At 47.1% G+C, this 25108-nt stretch overlaps 1 protein-coding gene across 2 annotated transcripts in view; it reads right to left on the bottom strand.

The window, feature by feature from the left end:
• The window catches only part of LOC119387141 (TLR4 interactor with leucine rich repeats), a 183700-nt gene that overhangs the window by 36497 nt on the left and 122095 nt on the right, over positions 1-25108 (bottom strand). Inside the window, exon 3 of one of the 2 annotated variants that reach the window (XM_037654449.2) lies at positions 16950-17013. The exons of the other annotated variant lie outside the window; for it this stretch is intronic. The gene's annotated coding sequence lies outside the window, so the exon portion shown is untranslated. The remainder of the gene's footprint in view (positions 1-16949; positions 17014-25108) is intronic. 2 annotated transcript variants of the gene reach the window in all.

The raw sequence follows: 25108 nt of genomic DNA, 5'->3' as shown, positions 1-25108 counted from the left end.
GTATTTCTACAACCCGTTGCTTGAATATCTGCATAAGGCCTCAGAATGCTGAAAGCGAGGTGCTCACAGGTGATCATCAAATAGCTCAACTCACGGTATATTTCCACAAACGTTGCTTGAATATCTGCATAAAGCCTCGAAATGCTGAAAGCGAGGTGCTTACAAGTGATTATCAAATAGCTCAACTCTCGAAACGATGTCACGACTGTGCTGCACCAACGGACTCTTCCCCACGTGAAAAAGAAATGCGACTGATACCCAGCATAGTCTCGCACATATATATATATGCGTTCGAGCGGCAGAAATCGTGCAAGTGTGTCGTCTACTTTGTCATACAAGCGAGTAAGAAAGCCAGTCGTGTTTCGTGTAAGTGCGCAAGCGGACACGAAAGTTCTGCCGCTCAGTTAGGCTTAGCCGACACATGATCGAAGCCTGCACATCAACGATATGCACGAGGACGCCGCTTATTTCTGCTACTCGATATCGGCTCCGCCGAATATATGGAACGCGAAAGCGCCCTGTCGTTCTGCAATCCAATACCTTCCGGCTACTTTGAATAACGCTCACCGGAAGACGGCGCTCTGCTCGCGATATGTCGCAGAAGGAAGGCCCGAAGGCGCAACAGCAAGCTTGTATTTGGAGATCAGTCTGCCGAGTCACATTGTATTACGAGTAAAGAGAAAGAGTACGAAGACGAAGAGGAAAGAAACTAGCACCGCCTCACCTTAGGCTCACGATACCCGTATAACCCGTTCGATCCGCTGCCTAAAAAGCGAGCGGGTGGCGACTTTAGGCAGGCCCGTAGGCAAATCGATGCACAACGAAAACAAGATGAAAAGGAAGAAGAAGAAGACAGAGGTAGCGAGCCCTTTTCCCGCGCACACGCGCGTAAACAGAGCTTGGTCAGGAACGCAAGCCCAACAGCGATGCACACAGCCGGTCTTTTGGGTTGAAGCATCGATTTGTTCTTACGCACATCGCCCCGAGGCAGGGCGGCAAAGGAGGTCGCATTGGGCTTGCTCTTCTGCACCTCGCCGTCGGCCGCGCGGCGTCGTATTCAGCGGAGCTACGCGGGCACCGCCGACACGGAGCAGTGTTTTGTGCCCTGTACGTCGGAGGCCTCCCTATACTAGTATACGGCAGTTCAAATGCGTGCACCGATGCACGTAGCTGAGAAGCGCAGCGTTCCAAGCGGGAGAGGAGGAAAGAAGAAAAGTTTCCGCTACAGTGAAAACGTAATCTCGCATTCCGACAAGCCACCAATGCTACTACTTTTTTTTTTCGTTCCTTAATAAACCAAAGGCGTGACTACTGGAGATAGGTTGGCGGCGGCAGCAGCGGCTCCGAGACAAAAAGGTGGCAGCGAGCGCCGAGGCGAAAACAAAGACGTCGCCTACAGCGCGTTCCGAGTTGCTGGCAGATTGTTAGCGCACCAATGCTCTCTTTCCCGCTTGCCTTTTGTTGGGTTCCAACCGTGCTGCACCGAACTAAGCCTCCGCGATTTAGCGTATACGACTATAGCAGGAGTGCGCGCGCCGCCGGTTCACCCCTTCGGGCCCTCCGAGGCCGCCGCCGCCGCGGCCTCTGGCTGCGGCACCAACAAGGGGGCCTTTTACACGTACGCGCACACAAACACAGGCCACAATCAGTTTAGGGACCTATTTATTCGCCGGGCCCAATCAGGCCCGTGCCTCCCGTTCGTTTCGAGCGCCGCCGCAGCCGCCAACTCTTGTTTTTGCCTCGCTTGCGTCCCTTTGCTTTTTGACGCCACCGTTGCGCCATTCGGTGCTGAGGCTGCGGCAATAGGGTTTTGTTGCGCCGCCGCGCCGCTGCTGATGCCTTCTCGGAGAGCAATAGCTGAGCGCGGAAGAGTAGCTTTGTTTTCTATATATCCTGCGTTCCTCCGCCGATAACTAGCAGGAGGAAAGTTCTTTCTTTTTGGCGATCGAAATCCTCCTCGTTCCGCCGGAATCAAGCCCCCCGCCGGCGATCTTGCCCTGCGTGTTAATTGGATTCGTGGGAAAGAGCACCACGGCTGCTCACGTGGAGAGACTTTACAAAAGGTTTGGCGCAACCGCGCGAGCGAGCGAGCGAGCGCCTGCCAGGATTCTCTACAGGGACGGGGATTGTGTGCAACCCGTGATAGAGTTAGCAGGCGCTGCCTCCTTGTCTGTTTTCTTTCTACGTCCTTGTCAAGTCGCGCTCACTCACACTATCATGGATGCTAACCGACTAGCCCGCCAACGTTCTTTAGCCAAGTTCTGTGCAATCGCCAGACCGTTTCCGAGCGAAAAAACAAGAGTTAATCCACAATCCACCGCGTACCTTCGTTCATATGTCTTCTTTTATTTTCTGCTTCTTTTATTGCGATAGCAATTATATGGACAGTCTCGGCTGGATCTTGCCGTCGCCGTCGCCGCCGTCATGCACCGTATATGTATAAGTATGTATATATATAAAAAAGCCCCAAAGAAGAATAATTCAGAAAAATGCTTCCGAAGCGCGGAATCGTACACTACGCCACGAAACGCAGATCCTCCACGTAGCTAACGGCGAGCGTTATATACACACCCTTTACCGCTGGAAGGACTCAGAGACGGCAGGCGCGTATAAGCGTTTCTTCATTACCAGCGAGGTGGCGCTAGGAGCGCGACGGGCGTAGGGAGCCTATATGACCGGCCGGTCATGTAGGCTCCCTAGACGGGCGCATTTAAAAGTCGTCGGCGAGCTCGCGAGCTTCTTCTTATATTTGCGCAGGGAGAACCTTGCCCTTCCGCCGTCTGCTCGCGCGGTTTTCTCGTGGTGAGGTGAAGAGGGATGTTTGAAGTTTTCACCGTGATGTCCGCGCTCATGTTACGGAGCGTACGAAAGTCACTCGAGCTCAAGGGACGCCGCTAAACGAACAAACAGAAGATGAGCGTGAACTATCAAGTGTCACAGCTCGACACTTGAAGCACGCTATTTTCCTTCGCTGCTTCGGCCGCCTTTGCAACAGGAGCGTTGTTCAAACTGAGAGTATCCATTGGCGAGCCTCACTTCGTATAGCATTAGTTTCTTGCTATCGCATTCATTGCTTCGCCCTTGCGGCGAAACTGTGACCTTTTTTTTGCTCATTTGCTAGATTACATTTGTTTCATCCTGATGGAGTCGGGGTTTTTGATCGCAGCTTAGGCCGTTTCTGTAGTTCCTCCCTCTACTTTTATTTCTTTTTGCCCCCCTTCACATGTAAGAACTCCTGCGGGCTTTGGAAACTCAAAGGAGGTCCTCGTTAAAGCTTATCGTCGCGAATGCTAGGTTTAGACTGGAGAGCATTTAATAGTTAAGTTAGCGGGAGCGAGCGCTATTCGTTATTTTAACAAGCCTTACCTAGCTTAAATTTCACCGTATTTAAAATGAGCTCTTAGCATACGGCTCACGTTTCTACAATAAAATTTTGTTATGTTCGTGCTCTTTTAATCAGGGCAGAGTGAGATAAAACTTTCGTGCATACACACTGAAAGACGAGATTACTGTTGCTGCTGTCGCATATATTATTCACTCAGAAATTCATCTTCCTAGTTGCTTTAGGTTTAAAAATTTCTTATCTTAATTTAGCACGCGATGCACGACATACGTACCACTGCACATATGCAAATGAAATCTGCGTAATAATAATATATGGGGTTTTACGTCCCAAAGCCACGATATGATTATGAGGGACGCCGTAGTGGAGGGCTCCGGAAATTTCGACCACCTGGTGTTCTTTAAGGTGCACTGACATCGCACACTACACAGGCCTCCACCATTTCGCCTCCACCGAAATGCAACCGCCGCGGTCGGGATCGAACCCACGACCTTCGGGTGAGCAGCCGAGCACCGTAACCACTGATCCATCGTGGCGGACCAGAAATTTGCGTAATCATCATGCTTGCGGTACAGCTATAGTAAGATAATCATAGGGTGTTTTGTAATCAACCAAGCACAATTTCAAAAAAGAATAAATAAAGAAGAAGAGTTCCCAATGTGGCACTCATTGCTTTAAACGAGACTGGCAAATATATCATTGCCCAGCACAACTCAATGCGGAACACAAGGCTGTCACTTTTCTTTTTGTTATTGTTGCTTTATAAGTAATCGACGGTTCGAGCACACTGAATCACGCATTAATTGAACTAATTAACAATTGGACTTAATTATGTTGATGGCTCATTATAAGCATAAAGTAAAGACAATGAAAACGCATTTCGGCATGCGTAAAACCCCATGCTCAGCGTGAAGGCTTGCTGAATTCTGTCTTTTCTTTCTGCAGATACGGTCTGTCAACTGTGTTCGCACCTGACGCTGCGGCGAGGAACGCAAACGTTCAAGAGCGTCGCGAAAGCGAACCACACATCGCAATGACAACCAAGACAAAAGCACGCGGAAGAGGCGAGGCGATAAAACGTATGAAGAGCACGAAGCTGCTGTCAGATGTCACCGCGAAATCCGCGGAGAAACAACCGCGGCCGAGGTTGTTTTCATTTCCTTTCCTCGCCCGAGTTTCCCCGAGTTCCGGGCGAACACCGCGGATGTCGTACCACAAGGTTTCCTTTTTTCTCTATTTCATTTTACGCTGCGTGTCACGGTTGTTTGTTTTTGTTTGCCGCTGTCGCGTCGGCATATACGCCCCCACAATTTCCAGCATCTAAGGGCGACGCTTCTAACGCTCTCTACGAAACGGCGACGCATCGGGACATACACACACACATGGCACGAAATAAACGTCCCTATACTCTGACGGCAAGATGCAGCAAAATACCGTTCGCTGCGTTTCGCTGCAAAGATTCGAAAGCCGTCGAAGTAGCGAGGATGGCGCAATTTGTGCCAATTGTTGAAGGCTGTGTTTACGGATGCTTACTGAAAAGCATGACACACTGAGAGATGTCCTCTTTAAACTTGAACCGTCATGGTAGGGTGCAAGATATCGTGATAACGCCTTGCGTCGAGCATACGCGCTTGTATCGTGATAATGACGACGATGTTTTATTGAAAAATACATGACCCGTCGGCTTACTAGGGGTAATATGGCTGCATAAGCAGGAGATGCAGTGTAGGCAGCGCTACTGACTTATTGAAGAATGCTTCGCGCACGGACGATTAAAACATGCAGAAGGTGACGAATGGCGCACCGAGGCGTACAGCGCCCGCAAGACGCTGTCGGTGTCCCTATTAGGGACAGATATTTTGGAAGTGGACAGCTTGCCTCTGCCGGTACTTTCGTCGGATAGCTGCGCATTCGTGCATAAAATTGCCGCCACAGCGTTCTCGTTTTGCCTACTTTCCTCCGAGAACTTGATTTTTCGTTAGGCACACGTAATGTAACATCGTTCGGGTCAATGCATTCTGAAGGTTTCTTAATGCATTGTGCGAATACATGCGCGAATATTGACATCTTCGACCGTGTTGACACCCTTAGGCGTGCTATGTTGTATATTTGCTTCTGCACAATAACGAAAATAAAGACCTCCTTTAGAGCAAGCAACGTTTTTGCATATACAAAATACTTCCCAAGGTTACATTAAGCCGTTTTAACTATATATAGTAGAGCCAGCAGCGTCGCGTAAAACGTGACACAGGATTAGTTCCACTGCAAATCTATCTCCTCCAGAGTTTCGTCTACGTGTAAAGCATTATTGATAAGTGAATAAAAACTGTACCCGAGGGCCTTGAACTTGCCGCACAGATGAGTGCATGTGCACTTCAAAGAATGAAGATGGCGTAACGATCGACGACGTCGCTCCTAGTTCAGCCAGCAGCTCACCTTTCAGGCGGAGTTGAAGAGCGTTGAAACGTGCTCTCGCATTAACAAACTGCGATCGATGAGCCGGTTTTTTGGCACGAAACGCTTTTAGATCGCCGAATTAAAGACATTGAAACGTATGACCTTAACTATAGGAACATGTATTCAACTGTGATTTCTTGAAACGAATACTGTACGCCTATACATGCGCCTCACGTAAACGAATCGGGTATTTCAAAACAATGATTTGTCGTTGATTTTCTTCGCTATTTTTGACAGTTGCAATCGCGTTCTATAAGAATTGCTTGCGCACGAATGTCATTTGCCTTTCCCTATCCAGAACGCTCCGATGCAGAAGACCTACGTTTGAACAAAAAAAAAAAACAGAATAAGTAAATAAAAAGAAAAATCTCGCCGCAATACCTCAAGAACTTCTTGCGTTAGGGCAGGCTAAATACAAATCAGTGTCTTCTATCACGGGCTTAAATTACGGTTCTCAAAAAGAGTGTAAGAGTCGTATCGCGATTACACAGACATTTAAACGTGTTCGTTCATTCGCGAAAGAGTGGGGCGGTGCATAGTGCATGCACGGAACGTTGCTGCTTACAAATGCTGCTGCGAAATATGTATGGAGCCACTCGCCAGATCCCTATATATGTTACAATATAGCCAGCCTTTATTTGGCAAGTTCATCGAGTCACTGCTGCGTTCAACTGCAGATGAATGAAAAGAGAGAGCGAGAAAGAGAAGAAAGCACCCACTTATAAAAAAAAGAACGGAAAACACGGGACCCCTATACGCTATTGTCAGAAACCAAGGGTCGAAATTAAAGCACTTACCATTTTTCTGCACAGTTCTTAATTGGCCTGCCACATGTTCACCATTTATTAATTGTCTTTAAAGAACCGCTCACTTTCGTTAGTATTTAGTTTTCTTAAAAGTTCTTTCTTGTCGGGTTTGATAGTGAAAGAACGGGAAAATTTAAGGATAAATAATCAGAACAGGGCTTCAGACTGAGGACAAAAAAAGGTAAGATACTAGTATTGCCAGTGCCTTTCTGTGTACGAGCATGAATTCGGGTCTCTATTCGAAGACAGAGAAGTAGATTAGCTCGCCATCACTGCTGGCTGGCGCCGCTTCTTGCGAAACGTTCTACCGCACAGGCACGGACGACGATGTTATTCGGGTATATAGAGCTGCGCAAGCTAAATCTCCTAACTGCAGATGCGAGTGACGCGCCGCATGCAGCCTCCGGCGAAAAGGATAAAGCCCCGACTGAGCGTCTTCCCTCCAAGCCTCCGTTTTTCGTTACGCCGCTCACTTCCGGGAGACAGCGAGAGAAAAAGCAAACGCGCGCCCGTGAGTGACGCAGCAACCGCCCACATCTGCAGCTCGCGCTAGCTCCTTCACGAATGAGTAAGAACTGAACAGCAGCGAAGCCTACACGCCTCTCAGCTGTCCGTACGAATCGTTTTACTTTTTTTCCTCTTGATGTAGAAGGGCCCCTCCACCTATATTTGTCAGTTCACAAACAGCTTTCTATGCCAGGCGGACGTATCATCCGGCCACGACGTCGCCGCCTCGACGTGTTTACAATGAGGGCGTGCCTTACGACCAACATGCATATAACTGTCGAGAGTCGGAAATGGCCTTCAGGAGCACTGTGGACCGCAAGATTCGCTCGCGTAGTTTGCATCGAGTTTGCGAGCGACATGCCTGGGTCCGTATGGGATGTGCGAGAGGAGGACAGCGGTGGAGTTTGGCACGGACGTATACGCGGGCACCTAGCTCCGAAAACACATTCCGGACGTTGAAAAGTAAGCTATGTGGATTATCTGACATGAAAACCCCAAAGGTATTGTTTGCTGGCAACGGACCACTAGATATCAGCATGGAAAAACGCACCCCAGAGAGCACTTATATAGAAAGATCGCACTGAAGACCTCGGTTGTGGGTACGTATCCCTTGGACGGCAAGTTGCGTTTTAGTCCAGCTGTATTTATATTTATAGCGTTATTACTGCACTTCTATTAATAATTTAAGATCCGCCATGATTCTGGCACGTAAAACCCCAGATATTATTATCCGCCAAGCGTCCCTTGGCTTCATTATATGTTGGCATTATATGGTCGTGCATAACTACATAAAGGGTCACCTCGATGTATTCCCCTTATTACCTACATACATACATACATACATACATACATACATACATACATACATACATACATACATACATACATACATACATACATACATACATACATACATACATACATACATACATACATACATACATACATACATACATACATACATACATACATACATACATACATACATACATACATACATACATACATACATACATACATACATACATACCATTCCCCACTTTCACTACCTTCCCTTGGAGCAAATCACACTACCAGACGCTTCTCTAGTCAGCATCATTGCCTTCTATACACCCCCCCCCCCAACTTTTTTGCCTGAAAGCACAGAGCGCTGCAATGACTGCACTACTAATTTCATTTCCGGGAGCCCATGGGGGCGTTATTCATGGATATACAAACAGCATCGAAACAAGCCCAACAATCACTTGTCCAAAAAAGGAAACCACACTTCATTTACAAGTAACCCACGCAAAATGTGTTTATCCGCTTTTCGCAGCCTTTCGACAAGCATTTTTGTGGGGCCACGTTAATTGGCTGCCGCAGTGATTGGAGGGTAGGGAGGGGGGGGGAGCAGACGCAGTTAACGAAATTGTGCCACGTCACATGCTTCGTTAGCGCGAGCGTCCTTATAGCTCATCGGCGGCTTGGTGTCGACGCGTCAGTCGCGCGGCGCCGTCAAAAGTTGTCGTCTCCTGCAAGTGCAAACATACAAGAGTCTTCACGTTGAATTGAATGACAGCACGACGACTGCAAAACAAAGCGCGCAGGGCGCCGTGGGCCTTCTTGCTCCGTGACGCGTCCCACACCGGTTCGGTTGTTTTCCTTGCCGAGACGAGGAAACCGCACAACAAGCGAGGATAATGAAAGGTGACAGCGAAGAGCGGCGCGTAAGGGACGAGAACACGTAAGAGTAGCGCGATGAGAACGTTTAGGAGTCGTGTGTACGTTTCTAGAAACGGGTCAAGGAGAGTTACTATCATTAAGCTAAGACATTGTTTACGCCAAGCTGCTGGAGAACAACCAAAGGTGGACTATATTCGAAGGACGTCTCTGAGGGCACTTATTTTTACCTCGTCGTGTATCCGTGACCGAAAAATCGGAAAAGTTGCAAATAAAATAAATATGTTGGGTCCGAGTGAGAATCGAACCCAGGACGTCTGCGTGGCAAGCAGGTGTTCTACCACACAGCCACGCCTCTGCTTGGAGCTGCACTGAAAGTAACTGTCGTGCTTCACAAAAATACGCGTCCTGTATACGGGTGTCACAGTACGCGATGTAATATCGCACTAGTATTGCGTGGTTCAAGCGTACATTGTCATCGGGCGTCACACCATGTCAATATCATAACGACTTGGTGGTTTAAAGACAGCCACCCATTACAACACACACATTACTGCGCGTATTCCCTTAAGACCACGTAGTGGGTGCATTGCAACTTCGAAAAAGTTTCTCGCGCATAATTGCTCTTGGTTTAAAGCATGCTAGCCATTACATAGGGCACACACCTTAGTGCGCGCATTCTCGTAGTGGTCGAAGCACGCACTAGGGGCAGGATATCGCTATCACGTTGAACTCTTAAAGGCAAAGCTTAAGCGTCCCCCCATTTTTTGGCCTCGTCGGTGACCTAGTGACATATCGGTGAATATTTTTCGTGTAAAGCCACGAAGGTCCTTTTCTCTGAGCAGCAGTGAATGGAACGCGTTACCACTTGAAGCATTTTGTGATAACGATAGTGATTGCACACATTTGCCTAATCGCGCTTTACAGTATCTTGCTGACATATATCTGCATTAATTCGTTATACTGTGTTCTTTGCTTAACCATATTTTTATTGCTTCTATTACTTTGTTAGAGTATATTTTGTAAAGTATTTTCTAATGCCCCCCCCCCCTTTCGTTTAATCTTTCGATCGCAATATAGTGTGAATAAATAAGATAATTAAAATACATAGACGCAAGCCCTCTGTACCATGGACGGTACAAATAAAGGCCATTCCATACTAGCATAACTCGCTGAGTTAAGCGATAGTCTCAGCATAAAAAAAAAAAAAAACATGTGAGTGATGCGACTCAACTAACAGCAGCATAAGGGTTACTACTTTATTGGCTGGAAATCTGCTGACACCGATTCATGAGAAGGCTATCTAAGCCATCGCATTTCTTTTGGTAACAGCTGTGTTTTTTGTTTTATGGGAGGGGGAGGGGGGATTCGCATATACCTAATTTATTACGTCCACTCACAAGCGCGCGAAGATACTTTCGCATATACCTTATGGCCATATATTTATGACCTAAGAATTGAATATTATAATACGCGCAAAATCAAAGACGACTCCAACATCAGCGGGAGTCCGGCGCTATAAATGCAACATTGTGCAACTGCCGCCGGCCAGCGTATCGACGTTAAGTGCGCAGCTATCGTCCCAGGACGAAGGCTTTTGTCCGCGCTATGTGCGCCCGTCTGCGCTTTATCGTTCGGTTCCCCCCTCCCCCCAACACATACACACACACACACATGCACGCACATAGGCAAAAAGAAAAGCCAGTACATCACGTAGGCACAACGTGGTATAAGAGTATAGCGCTGCTTTTACGGCCTATAAAAATCAGGCGAGCCGTACATTCCGCTCCGCGAGGCTATGCAAAAGGTTACTCGTTTTTATGGCAACGTATCAACAACGCAGCGCGCCTTGACCTACACACGCGAGCAGACACGACGCCTCGGGGTGCCGAAATACGGCCATCATGTCTTCATCCTCGACAGCGCCTCTTCTCTTGTTCTCGACGGCCTCAGTACCGTACGCGCGCCGATCGTTCTACTGGGGATATTGACGATCCCTCTTTTATTCTTCTTCTTTTTTACTTCGCTGCACATGTCTCTTTCTGATAAACACCCCTAAACACGTTTGAAGGCTTGACTCCGTGAGGACTCGCAATGTTCGTTGTTACTTAAGTTACCGTTTCTTTTATTTAATGATTGCTTTGTTGCTTGCTTGCTTGTTTGTTTGTTTGTTTGTTTGTTTGTTTGTTTGTTTGTTTGTCTGTTTGTTTGTCTGTTTGTTTGTTTGTTTGTTTGTTTGTTTTGTCAAGGTGAGTAAAGTGTTGTTTTTACTCGTTTTTTTTAAATAATTTTTCTTGCTGCCATGTGATATGCTAAAATCGTACTATTGTACGTAATCATTTGTGTGTTTTGTTCAGCTAATATTCTGTTTCTCGCTCGACTGCTATACCTTATGCTACTGGTGCTTTGAATTGCGAACTACCCTAACTGTCTGCGTAGAGAGCCTCCCGATACACTCGACTGACTATGAGACCTCCTTCTGTATGCTAAATGCCTGTAATATTACGCAACTTTTGATAATAACAAAATTTTGATTGTGATTCTGAATTCTGATTCTAGAAAAGAGAGCCGAGAAGTGTACCGATTAAGCGATATGAACGTTTCAGTTGCTTTATTTTTTCTGTCAGCTTTCGAAGGCCGCTGCCTTAGCAAAAAAAAAAATAATAAATAAGTATGAAACAGTACTTCCACAATGATCGCTTGGACAGTCCTTCGCTCTGAAGCCAGTGTACAGCCTCCAGCAAAAGCTTGCGGGACGCGAAATCTGCCAGGAAGCTATAATCCCGCTTTGTCTGGGAACAAAGCCTCCAATTAAATGTGAAAGCCGGTAGTAGTTCTTGCGAACTTTACAGTTACCCGCTAGATTAGAAACGTCATGCTGCCAACAGAGCAGAAATTCGGATTTTCAGCTAAGCCCACGTCCCCTAAACTTTCGCTGCTGGATGTAACATAAATGGGATTCTCGTTTCTTCACTAGAAGAGTGCTTTTGTGGTTGGCTGTGCTTGCCGAAATGGCGATTCAGATTAGAAGTTAACACCCGTGGAAATGCATTACCAATCTCATGCGTTATACCCCTCGTCGGCGACAACTTATTTCGTTCTTCTTTTTTTTTCGTTTCTGCTGAAAAGTGCCTACTCTAATAAGCGTAGTACCGTGCATTCAGAAGAGTTCCCGAATAACTACGTGTTTTAGAGCCAAGTTATATGTACCTAGACCATTCGTGCCTCCCCGAACAATTGCCTACTCTACAGAAAAATATCAACGTCATGAACGACCTTTAACTTCGAATTGGAAAAAAAAAGGACCGTGGCCATCGAGACTGAGCTCAAACGGTGGCTGGCGAACTGGGCGAATTGGTTCACGTGACTGCGATCCTGAAGTAATATGTAAAATGGACGTAACGTAACTCCGCCAACAGTTACCTAGTCAACGATTACCCACTCAACGCAAAACCCCTAGTAGGTATGTGCCACAGAGATTGGGCAAACCCCACTACTCACCACTGGTCCACTGAAATAAACAGACAAAAAGTAAGCAAATAAATATTTTAATAAGTCAAATGAGTAACTAAATTAACAAATAAATGAGGAAATCAATAAGAAATTACACCGCCTCCCACTAAAGGGATGCGAGACAGCGCATGGGTCGATCATCACGGGTCATCCGTTCATCACGACCACCTTGCCCGATGTTAACGCGTCCTTGCAAGTGGAGCACACCATGAATTCAGTGTAATTGCTGTTGCTGTTACTCGTCCCGAACTCTTGTTGGAGCACGCCACGCGAGTTCATCGCGCGTCTGCAGAATCTCGCTCCCCGACGCCACCAGGTGATTGCTGAGAGAGTGTAAGGGAGAGAGGCCACAGCACCCAGCCCCTTACACAGGCCCGAACGCGCTGGCGCGTGCCAGCACGCATGGTTTTGTCTGCGTTACGCCAAGCTAGGACAGCATACGGCAGCCCGGGCCCCTAAAGTGCTCTGCACGTATCATCATCAAGGCGGTCCAAGAACAAGAGGCAGAAGACTTCTCCTTGGCGCGAGCGCGCGCTCAGACGGCTATGCTTGGTGGGACGGTCGCCAATGGAACTACGGACACAGCCCAGCGCAAAAGCTGCTTCGCATCTAATAACCTGCGCGCTGCAATCCTGGCCCACGCAAATCGGGGTAGAATTGCTTTGACGGAGCATTCGCTAAATTTAAAAAATATATATATAAATAAACGCATAAATAAATAAACGAATAAATGAAATAAATAAATAAATGCGGTACACAGCATCGACAGTCATCCACCTTTTCACAGTGGAATGGCTCATGATTTTTTTTTCCTACTCGGGATCTACGCACCGCTGAGACTTTATTGTAATGCAAATGCTGACATTTCACGACACCATGGCGCTGTCGCCGCCAACCACGAGTAGGCAGGTCCTTACGACCTTGACTTTTCCTAAAGTTCATATACGGCTACCGTTCCCAGCAGTCGGCGCAGTCCACAGCGAAAATGCGACAAAGGTTTCCTTATTTGTATTTCGTATGAAACTGCGCGCTTGGAAATGAAACGCGCAGCCCGTTTCTTAACCGTCTTCCAAGCTCCGCTCTACAAGTGCAGGAGCTGCGAGTCCATACATCATTTCACAACCTAGACCGAAGGCGTCCATTCATAACACGCGTCTCTTCGTTAAATCTACATCCGGCTATGTACGTGTCGTAATTTCTCCTGCAAGGCACTTCACGCGACCCCTAGCGACGGATTTGTAGTAGACTGCGCATGGCTCCCCGGAGGTGTTGAGGCCCAACCGGGGCATTACACTAATACAAAAAAAAAATATTAAATAAACCTAGACAGGGAATTCCAGATAACAAGCACGTTCTGCATAGCCATTGTAATTTCGTGCAAGGGTATTCGTACCACGCCGAGCAACGGACGATAGTCTCGCGTTACGAGAGGTGTCGCAAAACCGCGACGAGTCAGAGACAGCGAGCGAGCGCGGCGTAGTGCCAACAAAAACGCTGGGACGGTGTCGCCTACGCGGCGCCGTATTTCGCACATTGCACACGATCTCCGCTTCCACTCCACTCATGGTCACCAACGAGATGGAAAACACATACCGTCACGACGACGAGCAAGCCGCATATATGCGATGGTTACGAGATTCGCTTGTGCCACGGTACGGGTTTCTTTGTTCTTCTTTTTTTCTTCGAGACAGTCGCCAAAGCGAACAAGGTTTGCTATGCATTTGTTCTACCCACCAGTTAGTCAAACGCTAGGCACCGTCTCTAGCGGAGACGCCTCGCGTTATTCTGCAGCCGCTGTGCAGAGACTGCAACGCGAACGAGCATGCATATACCCTATTTTCTCGCGAATAAGCCGTCTCTGCGCATAACCCTCACCCCCAACTAAAACCGGGGGAAAAAAAAAGGAGATCCCCGCGCACTGTCGTGAACCCGTCTTCTTTGTACTACTGTAGAGAATTGCTGTGAAGCCACCTTGCACACCGAAATTCACGCACAACTCGCAAACCGACTTAAGCTGCAAATTTTCTGTATATTTCGTGTAGCTTATACGCCAGAAAATACAGAATATAAGTTGGCATAAGGAACGCCGCTGCCAGTAGGTACTGTATACGTAATCAAGAGGCGTGGTTGCTTAGCACGAAAACAGATTCAGGCTTGAAAAGTTTCCGTACAGTACTGCGGCATTTCAACCTCGTAAACGTACCCACGGCTGATGAACTCGCGCCAAAGTTGGGTGCATGGCCTTCGAGGAAAGCAACGTTCTAACTGGCTTCTGCATATTCGACTGAAGCTAAGCTCCTCGAAACTATCGGAATCTGCTCAAAATATATTTCAGCGTATCCGCGAAAATTTTGGCGTGTTTTGCAGATAAGTTCCATTACCTGAAATGTAAGCGAAAAAATGTCGCAAGGTGCAGTCGAAAGTAAATAGTACACCATTCATGTCGCGCAATCAGCGGAGCAAGAAATCAATCAAGCCGGAATATTTTCCACTCGCGGGATGCAGAACGTTAGGTAAGCCGCCATATTGATTAAACAGCACCCTTCGGGTAGAAAAAATAATGAAGAAAAATTTAATTATCTTGCGCGACCCTAAATGTCACCTTTAGCCCAACCAAAGTAACATTTTCCAAGCTGCTACAACTTCGCGCTTCCTTATTCGAACAGCGGTTTTATTAATACCAAGCCGCTGGGGCGTCGCCAGAAATCTTTTTCCGATAAGGGGGGGGGGCACCTCCTTGATCTGAAGTGGGGGTCGGGGGCAGGCAGATGTGATTGAGTGTCATTTTGAGCTCTGTATGCCATGGCAAAAAAAAAAATTCGGGGGGGGGGGGGGCGCCAGTCTGGTGTGCCCCCCCCCCCCCCCCCCCCCTCCACCCCCCGGCTACGCCACTGCTAAGCCATTATACAGCGAGACGGCGTTCATATTGCGAGTTGGCTGTGTCGAGGCGCCAATGCGCTTGCTTGTTTGTCCTCTGACGAAAGTGAAATTGTTTGCGAAGACGGTTCGTAAATGCTGAGCATTCGAGTCTGATGCATCTGGTCTCTCCTCTGCCTTGCAGACGCTTATCGTGCACTATCGCAAGCGTTACTCATAAAAGGGTTAGGATATCGCAACGCCGCCTCATACACAGCGGAGTAACCGCGGCCCGTAGACAACAGTAGCTATTGTTCTGGGATGATGTCAGAAGCGCCTCCACAGTCCACTGGCATGCAAGAAGCCCGACGACATGCATTTCATATCACGGTGGCACAGTGGTCACGGTGCTTCCGCTTTTGACCCGAAGGTCGCGGGTTCAAGCCAGGCCGGGGCGGTCGAATTTCGATTGAGGGTACATGTTAGCCCGTGTACTTTGATTTAGGTGCACGTTAAAGAACACTAGGTGGACGAAATTTCCGGCGCCTTCCACTACGGCGCGCCTTAAAGTCATATGGCGGTTTTGGCAGGGAAAACGCCAGATATTAAAGTATTACATGTACTTAATTTCCATGGCAGTTTTACTTTAAAAACGCCTCGCAATGATAAAATTTATCACGCCAGCGTCGTCGACTCCGGCTTCTAAAAGGACACAAAAAAAAAGAAGGTGACATTGCGGATACCAGCGACCTATATGCGCTTCAACCCTCGTGTAATCATTACACGTCGAGTTTTGCCGAGCTCCAGTTCAGCGGTGTTCGCGACCGTTATTCAGGCCTTAAACATCCCCAAGTCATGCGCAAGCATGCGCTCTCGGAGAGTTTCAAACATTGGAAAACTGTTCCCTTGCGCTGAGCGATCTAAGACGTCACGATAAATGCGCATCGCCTCATTTCAATTTTTCTTCCACCGTCCGCCAGTTTATGCGTTCTCGAGCTACTCCTGACAATCCGCCCTTTTAATTTTCCTGTGCTGCCATCTGCGGGTTTTGGTAGGGTTTTGGTAGGAGCCAGGAGAACCGGCATTGCTAGAAGCAAAGCCTCCGAGATGAAGAGACGTTTCGCGACTTTTCCGCTAGGGGAAGGGTGCATGCTCCCGGGGCATCGTTAAGTATACGGATTGCGGGAAAATTTCAGCGCAAAGCGCGGGCACTGCACATCTGCGAACCATCCTGTCAGCCAGTAAAGATTATCAGGTTATAAACGTTTCGTTTCAGTAACATGGGCCCTGAACCAGGGTTCTCGCTTACCTTCGCAAGCAACTTCCTTAATTTTGCCCTGGTTATACATTAAATCTCTTCTGGAACATTTAGGTTGCAATTTCGAAGGAGACATTTATTGTTAAATTCTCCAAACTCATCACTGGAAAAACGTGGGGATCATCAGTAAGTTGCACGCTACACCTGTACCGAACGCTTTTAATCGTATTTCAGCGCGTAACTTTTCCCGAGGTATCCAAATACTGTACTTCAAACCTCCGAGCACTTCAAAGCGTCAAGCACAGCCACCGTGCGTTTTCCTCGGGATTCCGCGGAGCGCTTCAACAGATGAAATAGGTATAACAGCTTGAGGCCATCCTGTCAAGGCATTACGTCGCCTGCTACACGCCGTGATGTGTGCATATTCGAACTAAATGTAGAGTATACCTTCAGTGCTGGCCAGAATCTAAACACACCGTACACAAGTTACAAACTGCATGCGCATGCTCATAAGAGTCGTATTCAATATTCACATCGCGCAGGCGCTTACCTTGGCTTCATCTTTAGTCGTAAGCGAAGTCTCGAAAATCAGCAAGGTTGCGTAGCCGCCTCATCTGAAAAGCACAAGAACCAAATTAGATAGGCGATCAACACAAAGACAATGGCTTTCACAACTTTATCGTACGCCACCTATATTGTGCGTGTTTTTCAACAAATGGATGCTTATTGTTATGTGCATGTATAAGAAGCAACCTTTTGCGGAGAAATCGCAAAGGTTGCCACACATATACACAAAAAAGATGTCAAATTTGTAATCACTTACTATTATCACGTTCCCGCATAGCAGTACCGTTGATGATTTCTGTCCCATAATGCTGAAATATCGCGACATGCCCACTCCCCTTTCCCACATTTAAAGGTAATTAAACACCGCTTAATATGGCATCCCAAAAATCTGGAACTCTTAGAAAGCATACAACATCTTCGTAATTACGAAGGATAAACAAATGCCTCTCCGCCACCACGACTATTTGCTAGATTTAAACGGTCGTCATTAAATTTTATTGCTAAGTTTAAGCGATCCACAGTAAGTATACACATACGCCTGCGCTCTTTTCATAAGGATGAGTGAACTGCGCAAAATCACAAGTGTCATATTACTGTGTAATTTAATTACGCGCAAGCTATACATCCACTTGGTTTTTTTCTTAAAGCAAAGTTGTAGCAAGAATGAAACGCTGTTGCGGCAGAAAATTACGTAACAACCCGTGCAAGTGCAAGTGCTTAAAATGTATATAAAGAGAGAAAGCCGTATCAGCGACGCGCCTTCCACACACAGCTTCACAGGACGCATTAGCACAGTTTATCCATACATTGCGTTTATAAATGAGTAACAAGATTACTGAAACGCCTCGCGACGCGCTGAATTAAAAACCGCAGCGGCCATCCACCAGATGCTATCGAAGTAATCGAGCATACAACCATGGTCGCTCGTCATTTCTCCTTCATTTTTTATCTTTCGTCAACGTCTTCTTCTTCGTCGTCTTCTTTTTTTTTTCCTGTGCTCTCTCATTACGTGTCGAAACCACGACAGCAGAAAACCGTGACGCTACTAATGGTGCGTGTTAGCGGGGATGATTTGAAGAAAAAGAAAGAAAGAACTCTAATTTGACAGACAGCATATTTTTGCTCACCTCATAAAGACGGAAATGATAAAGAGAGAGAGAGAGAGAAAAAAAAAAGAGCCAACGATACAGGCGGTATGGTATATGTACCGAAAAAAAAAAATGTTTAAAGAAGACGAATAAATTACGCGTCTGGCATGAAGGCATGCAAAGACGGCACTTGGTGCGAGAAATTTCTGCGTCCTAAATGTGATGACGGCGGCTTAAAGACGAGATACAAAAATAAAATAAAGCAGAGAAAAAAAGAAGGTCGGAATATACACTGCTTAATGAGCACCGACGTGCGTCAAAGTCTGTAAAAGAAGCAATAAACGGGGCCATTAAGGCAACAGCCCCGAGAAGCGGCGACAAAAATTTGAATGACGCCTCTGACCCAAGAAGACTGCGAAATCTGGGCAGTGGAGGACATATAAAAAGAAAGAAAAATGGAAACGAGATAGCTGGACAGCTGTGTAATACAAAAGCTTTCTTTTTTTTTTTTTTTGAAGCTAGTGAATCATGGCCGACGTCGCAGCAACATCCAATAGTTACCTGAACAGAAGTGCCCACCTACCAAGGCTGATCGCAACACATCGGCTCTTGAAATAATCAACGCTTGCTCTTTTCCTGACGTTGCTTTTCTCTATGTTTAAGCACATGCGTTTCTCCTCATAAAAATGCCATATTATTGGCAAGTGCGCCCTTGTGCGCATGCGTCGCGGAGCCTTCCAGGCTAAAGACTGTGTATATGCTGCTGCTGCTGCTACTACTACTATTACAAGCACTGCCACTGCCGCCGCGGTGGTACAGTGATTAAGGTGTTTGGCTGATGACCCGAAAGACGCAGGTTCGATCCCGGCCACGGCGCTCGCATGCCAGAGGCCCGTGTACTCTGATTTAGGTATACGTTAAAGGGACACTAACAATGAATCGGTTTAGATCGTTAAATTGTGCTCTGAGAACTCTAATGTCGTTAATTTCACTATCATAGGTTTATTAATAGAGCACAAAGTCAAGTTGAAAGTTACATTTTTAAATTTCGCACCGATATCTCCTCGCGTGACGTCACGGATTTCAAAGTGTACTTATCGTATTCTGGCGCCATTGGCTCAACAAAATTACCCCAAACTTGGCATATTGAGTACATGGTCCCCTCAGGGGACAATGTACTTCCTTTTTACCGATTGGAACTACGTAGTCCCTACTAGGCGCCGTCAAAGCATGTGACGTCACGGCCGAATGGTGCGGAAACTTCAGGTGGCGTCGCCACCCACATTTTCTTTTTGCGTACTTTCTCGCTTACTAAGCGTCTTCTCGCAAGCGTGGTGTTTTTGGTATCGTGAAATAGTACTTTACTAATACGAGAAAAATCGTTTTGCTCTTTAGTGTCCCTTTAAAGAACTCCAGGCGGTCGAACTTTCCGGAGCCCTCCATTACGGCGTGCCTCATAAGCATATCATGGTTTTGGCACGTAAAACTCCAGAAATAGTTAATACTACTACTACTGCTACTACTAATGAGCTGCGCCAAGAAGCTATGGCTACAGTCTTAAACGGTTCCGCGATACAACGGAAGACCTTTCGAGCACTAATTTCAGCGTCGAGATCTCAATGATCGTGAAGAGGCCCTTGCAGAAAAGCGCTGCTCATTTGCGGCGAAGCAGTTTGTAATTAAGTCTCGAGCACCTAAACACGAGCCTGGGCTGTAGTGATTAATGACAAACACTATCTTCGGCATTCGCGTAATAAAGCTTAACGAGGGAAGAACGATCACCAAAAATGAAATGCGCGTAAAACAATCCTCCCACAAAGCGGTGTGGGAAAGAAAAGTAAGAAAGGAGATGACTCTTCAATGTTCTCAAGCACCAGTAATGGCATTCCCTACAGACTTGTAACGATACTGAAGCAACTTCCTAACGACCGACTTGGAGAAGGACATTAGCACTTCGGCAACTGCCTAAGCAGGGGCGTAGCCAAGGGGGGGGGTTGGGGGGTTCAAACCCTCCCCCGAAATTTTTCAGTTTTGCTTGCGTATATAGGCACGCACACATACAAACGCACGCACGAACATACATAAAGTATGGTTGAACCCCCCCCGAAAAAAATTTCTGGCTACGCCCCTGTGCCTAAGTGTGAGATGCCGGTGGCTCGATGCACCGCTAGCAGCGGCTACTTTCTCAAACGAAAACATAGCGTAAGAAACCTTCCTCCATTAAGGTTCTCTCTACTTTTCTCACACAGAATGAAGGCACCGCTAATAACGTCTTTCCTTAAAGATGACAATGATGCACGCCCAACGCAATGACTTTCAAATATGGCGACGCTCTTTTACAAAGTAGGAGAGAATTAAGAGCACATTTGTTCTTCCGAATTATTGGTTGGGTGGCATAACATGTTGTAAGCCGTGCCATGTATTGAAACAGGCGCTGTTTCCGAACTATGGCACCTCTGGGAAATTAATAAGGTGCTAAAACATCGCGATGCGTTCCTCTTTATTTTCTTCAATGTTCGTCTGAATAGTGACTGAAATGTCTTAAGCACTTCGAATTCAGCTCAACCTGGGTCGTATTCACACATTGGCTCATCAAGCGTCACCTGATCAAACACCATTTTCAAGAAAGTGACGCGTCATACACACACACACAAAAATAGCCAGGCTTGCGCGGAACTCGCAGCAGAACTCGCAGCAGAACTCGCAGCACTCTTCTACGACGCTACATTACATATGTTAACATGATTCCTGGCCTGGCATAACGCCTTCTTAGGTCGCGCGATAGCGGTTACGGACACCGGCGGCGGCGGTGGACAACTACGGCGCGAAAATTGGCTGTTGCAATCTCATAACAGCTTTCGCTGTAAAAAGAAAAAAAAATAAACGGCTATTCCAGGGAAGCACATCACAGGGCAGACATTTTTTACAGAGCATGCAGCTGCAGCGAAAGCCAACCCGGTTGTGCGTATATGTTAGTGGTTATACTGAGTAAAAGTTTGCTGCTTCTAGATAAAATATTATCTGAAGTTACTGATATACAGATTTCAGATAATATTTAACAGGACGTTCAAGGTATTAACTAAAATCAGCAACACAACAATGGATCTGTATCGATAAGATTCAACGCCGAAAGCGTGTGACGTCAGAGAAATTAGCGACCGGCTGGCACCATCTACAGAAGTTCTTTTTCAATTGGAGAGCAGTAAGATCACCAATACACCGACAAACTTTTATTTCGACATAAATTGCTCGAAATTCCCTAAAGATCGCGAGTGTCGCGCTCGCTATCGCGGCCTTGGGTTCGAACTTGGCACCCGAGGCTTTTAGCAAGCGCTAGAGCAAGCAAGCGAGGTGCGGCGTTTTTCTCGGTCCGCGGTCCGGCGCTCGTTAACTTCCAGTGATTTAGTGAGGAGAAAAGTAAAAGGAAAGAAATGGGGGCGAGCAATCTCTTTACGCTCGCTTCGGTGTCAGCGCGCGCGCTTGGCGTCTCTCCGGCTCGTCGGAAAGTTTCGATCCGTCAAGCGCGCGTACGCCGCGCCATACCCCTTACTGCTACCGCCCCATGCTTGCTCTTGCTGCTGCTTCAGTTCGTTAACGCGCAACCCCTCCGGAGCTTAACGGGCCGCACAGCCACCGTGCAGCGTCAACCTCGCAGCGCAGCGAGCGCGCAGCTGGGTGCAACGCAGCCGACCAGTGGCCCGTCGGGGACTGGAAGCAAGAACTCCGCAACGCTCTTGGCGAACGCGCGGAGGTGTTGCGGTGGGGAAGAATGTCTTCTCGCATTCCCAGGATTTGGGGACATTTGTGCGTGGCGCCATCTCTCGGCGGTAGCAACGGCGTCCTGCCATAACTGAATGGGAAATGGGCGAAAAAAATCATATCTCTTGAAAAAAGCAAGCTATGAAAAACGACTCAGGGTTCTATAGAATAGAGACCTACTGGAACGTATTGGTAAAATTGCAGTATTGCACTATAAAACGTGTGGCTTCCCAGGACAATTGAACACCGCCCATTAGAAACACATGGGGCCCAGTTATGTTTTTCCTTTGTTCGTTTTCTCCTTGATGTGGATTGAAGTCCCGTCAAGGAGATGATCGACGTCGATGAAGCAGGAGGCAGGTTGGAGGTAATGAAAACTTGAAGGTATATTGCAGCGAAATATTTACAGTCATATGTACATCTTGCCGAAGCACACTGATGATAACATAGACATCAACAGCATCTTACTCTTCTACTTAACTTTTCTTAAGTTAGAGCCTAGAACACTGTTACTACATACGAAGAACCGAGTCTCACTGTTCGACCACCAAGTGGTTACGGCCCAGACGAAAGTTGCATCGTACGGAGTCTTACTGATCGATCAGTTTAGTGATTACAGCCTAGACTGAAGGGAAACGAATTCCGTCCAGTCTTAAGTACCTTGCGGTAACAAAGAAAAAGGGGAGGTGGCCACTGGTGGTCCGCCTCGACATTCTGTTATCCAATCCGTTCATTCTCAGATTAAGCCACTCCCTACCGGGCTGTCCTTAATCTCGACAGCAGTGTCTTTACAGCGCAGACAGGCGTTTTGGCACTCTTTCCCATCATGGCTCTCCCTCTCCTTCCCACGCTCTCAGGGATTCTCACGGTCGAAATACATCTGTATTTTAGCCCTGGTGCATTCACGCCATTTTCCCATACACATCGAGTTGAACTCGCGGAGCCAGTCGTTAAACCGTTCCGGGAAAGAAAAGGCGTCTGCGTGACCCTGCCTCCCACGCATTCGACCTTGCATTGTTGCAAAAGCACATCTTGGTCCGTGTTGGGGTCACGCATACTGTCGCCTCGAGCGACTGTTTAGAGCGGGGGATGTCCTCCTCATTTTCCCACACATTCAGGCCGCCGACCTCTGAGAACGGTCGCCTGACCGCAACCCATGCTGGCCATCGGGGTAGACAAGCTTGCTCAAAGGAAGCCGTTTGCTTTCTCTTGATAATTGCCCAGCGAAAAGACCAGGCAGGGGGAGAGCCGAGAAAGAAGCTTTGTACGACGTACCGTGCCGCGCCGTCCCGTCTGCAGGATCGACTTATGAGCGGCAAACATAACAGGCCCCATTGTAAAATTTTAAACCCTCTGGGAAGCCAAGCGGTTTGTAGTGCGACACTGTAATTTTAACAGAATGTTCAAATAAGTCTCTACTGTGTAGAACCGGGAGTCGTTTTTGATAACTAACTTTTTTCGTTAGATATGATTTTTTTCGCCTCTTTCCCATTCAGTTACGGCAGGCCACCGAAGTCACCGACGACAGATGGCGGTACGTGCATACGTCCCCAAATTCTGGTCATGGGATTGTTCTCCTCACTCGCTAAAAACGGTTAACAACCACGGCCAAGAGGTTATTAAGATAATTAGTTAATAATCCGCCTTAATTACAGTCATGTTACATTGTATACTGGCAGAAGAGTATAAGAGTAGGCAGAATTTAATGCCGGGTGAAAAGTAAAGGAAATTGCACAATGAGGTATATAGATGTAACTTTTATTTCTCATGCACGATCGACCGGCCTTTTTGAACGATTGTAACCAGAACGCCGTCCCTGTGTGCGTTGTCTTTTATCTTGTGTGTGTACGTGCGTTTTTTTTTCTCCTCTTTTTTCCCTCTCTCTCTCTCTCTCTCTCTCTACACCCTCTTTCTTGCCCCTATTTCCCCTAACCAGTGCTGGGTAGTAAACCAGATGCTAATATCTGGTTAACCTCCCGGCCTTCCTTTTTTCATCTCTCTCTCTCATGACATGGACTAGACTGAGCGGGGCGCCCTCGATACGTCGCATGTGAGCTGGGAACCAGACGACTGTGACCACAGGCTCGGGCACTCCGACTGCTTCAGGGGGGGAGTATCCTCACCCAGCGCTACTACACAAGATTTAACCGGAGATACAGCTAACCATTGCATGTTCATTATGCGGGGATATAGTCTACTTAGAACATATGCTCTTGGTGGTGCCCGGCGTTACGCGACGGCGAAGCCATCACGCCGTCCAAATGGGAGGCTGTTATTACCATCCCCGGACTCGACGAACAACTATGAGCAATCAAACCGGCCCGCAACGTAGCAGAGAGACTTGGTCTTTCTGTTTCGACGTGGGAGCGGCCCGCTAAGCGCTAGAGCGCGTTCTGAAGGATCTTAATGAAGTTTTCCCATCCCTCCATTCATGGAATAGATTGTTGGGTCCCTGATCACGTGCATCATCATCACGTGATGATTTATTTTGCTGGCGGCTGACACCGAACGGACGAGACTTTCCACAGTACGTTGCGCTTTGTTTGCGTGATTGTAACGTCAGGCTACGGACGTAGGCGACGCGGTACTCACAATCTCGTTAAATATTTTCGCTCTTATATAAAAATTTCAGCTTGTTAGCGTGTGAAATTGCATGACACTTAAGCTCTTCTCAATTCTTTTTTCCATATGCAGTAGCGCTGCACTTGTACATCTGGCTACGTAGCTGGCTTCGGTTATCTATTCCACTTGCCTGGTCTAGTTAGATCAACCGGGCCACGCAAGATGACAGCGTGCTCTTAACTGTACACTACCATGTTGCCGTTACGTGTGCACGTCATAAAAACCCATGGCCAGTAAATTAAACGCAGCTGGCGATGGCCTAATCAAAGACCCCACGCATTGATAACCCCATGGTCACAGTGGAGCATGCACAGATGCAGCACAAGGGCAAAATAAAATACACAGTAACAGTGAAGAAAGGCTCAGAAACAACGTTATTTCTTTTTTTTTTGTCAGGAATTTATCTGGAATGACATTTGCAGCTTCATTTATTCCAGCATTGAAGGGCGACAATTTTACATTTGACGCTCACTAACCTTATGTTCTCAATTTGCAATTGTTCAACGACTTTCTCTCTTGTTCATCCCCGATGCATGAACGGTAATGACACCGTAGAACCAACATAGAGAGCAGCAAAAAAAAAAAAAAGCCTGTCCTTTTTGGTATTTATTTATTTATTTATTTATTTTTACATACTGCAGCCTCAATGAGGCTATTGCAGGAGTGGGAAAAG

The sequence above is a fragment of the Rhipicephalus sanguineus genome, chromosome 3 (assembly GCF_013339695.2).
Source record: "Rhipicephalus sanguineus isolate Rsan-2018 chromosome 3, BIME_Rsan_1.4, whole genome shotgun sequence".
Lineage (NCBI taxonomy): Eukaryota > Metazoa > Arthropoda > Arachnida > Ixodida > Ixodidae > Rhipicephalus > Rhipicephalus sanguineus.
Note: the sequence above shows the minus strand (reverse complement) of the source record. Positions and strands in the feature narration are given on the sequence as shown.